Source organism: Sinocyclocheilus grahami, unplaced genomic scaffold, assembly GCF_001515645.1.
Source record: "Sinocyclocheilus grahami isolate Dianchi unplaced genomic scaffold, SAMN03320097.WGS_v1.1 scaffold77.1, whole genome shotgun sequence".
NCBI lineage: Eukaryota > Metazoa > Chordata > Actinopteri > Cypriniformes > Cyprinidae > Sinocyclocheilus > Sinocyclocheilus grahami.
This window is the reverse complement of record NW_015505256.1, coordinates 1,444,251-1,445,598: the sequence shown is the minus strand read 5'-3', so window position 1 is coordinate 1,445,598 and position 1,348 is coordinate 1,444,251. Positions and strand designations below refer to the sequence as shown.

Genomic DNA, 1,348 nt, shown 5'->3' with positions numbered 1-1,348 from the left:
GCCGCGCTGCCACGCCCACCTCGGGACTCGGCCATGAAGCCAGTGCTGAAGCAGTCTCATATGCAATAGCCCTAGCTGTGTAAGTGCCGCTGCAGCTGCCATATGCCCCAGTAGCCTCTGAAATAGTTTCAGTGGGACCGCTGTCCTGCCCTTGAATGAATTCAAGCAAGTCAGCACCGACCGCACACGTTCCTCTGTGAGGCGTGCTGTCTGTTCGACCGAACCCAACTCCATACCGAGAAAAGAGATCCTCTGCGTCGGGGAGAGTTTGCTCTTTACCCAGTTGACCTGACGGCCCAACCGGCTGAGCTGCGAAAGCACCAATTCCCTTTGTGCACACAGCTGATGCTGAGACTGAGCTAGTATGAGCCAGTCGTTGAGGTAGTTGGGAATGTGAATGCCCTGTTCTCTCAGGGGAACAAGGGCTGCCTCCACAACTTACGTGAAGACACGGGGCGACATGGACAGCCTGGACGGCAGGACTTCGTATTGATATGCTCACCCTTCGAACGCGAACCGCAGAAATGGTCTGGGGCGCGGAAGGATCGACACATGAAAGTACTCATCCTTCAGGTCAATCGCTGCAAACCAATCTCGGGGATGGATGCACCCGAAGATGCGTTTCTGCGTCAACATTTGCTGGGCCAAGCTCTCGACCGCGTCGCCGAAGAGGCCGGTCTGGGACACAGGGGGATTAAGGAAACAAACTTTGTCGGCGTCCCTCACAGCACGACAGGGGGTAGTGCAGCCTGAAGTGCGCAACCCACTCGGCACAGGAACGACCACCATTGAAGCGCCGTCCGCCATCACAAAAAGCTCCAGAGAGCGCTCTAGACTCTTCACACACGAAGCAGTTTGGTAGGAGCAGAATGATGTTGTCGCTCAGCTCCGAAGTGAAAAGCTGGTATGCGTTGCACTGGCTGCCTTTTTATGCTCACACTGTGATCAGCGGCAGCTGGATGCAATCATCGCATGCCAATGTGCATTGGCTCGTTTAGTTTACACTCAAAGTGGATTGGTCTCTCTAAGCGAGATCCCAATTCGTCGGTCACCGACGTGACTCGGAGTGACCAACTGAAAGGGAACGCAAGTTACTTTGTTTTCCCATTTATTGACTGACAGCTGTCCTGTCCCAGTGTTGAGAGAAATGAGGTGCAGAGGCACAATTTCACTTTTGGTGTGAAAGGGCCTTTACAGTTGCTAAAAGTATAACCTTTGGGTTTTTGTCTAATAAGCAAGCCCAGCCCAGGTGACTAAAAAAAATAACGTAAAAGTAACGCAATGCATTAATTTCCGTAAAGGGTAACACAATATTGTAATGCATTACTTTCAAAAGTAGCTTTCCACA

The 1,348-nt window shown here is 51.9% G+C and overlaps 1 protein-coding gene across 1 annotated transcript in view; it reads left to right on the top strand.

Annotated features, from left to right (window-relative positions):
• Positions 1-1,348, top strand: part of pcdh15a (protocadherin-related 15a) — a 234,406-nt gene that overhangs the window by 195,746 nt on the left and 37,312 nt on the right. The gene's annotated exons all lie outside the window — the stretch shown is intronic.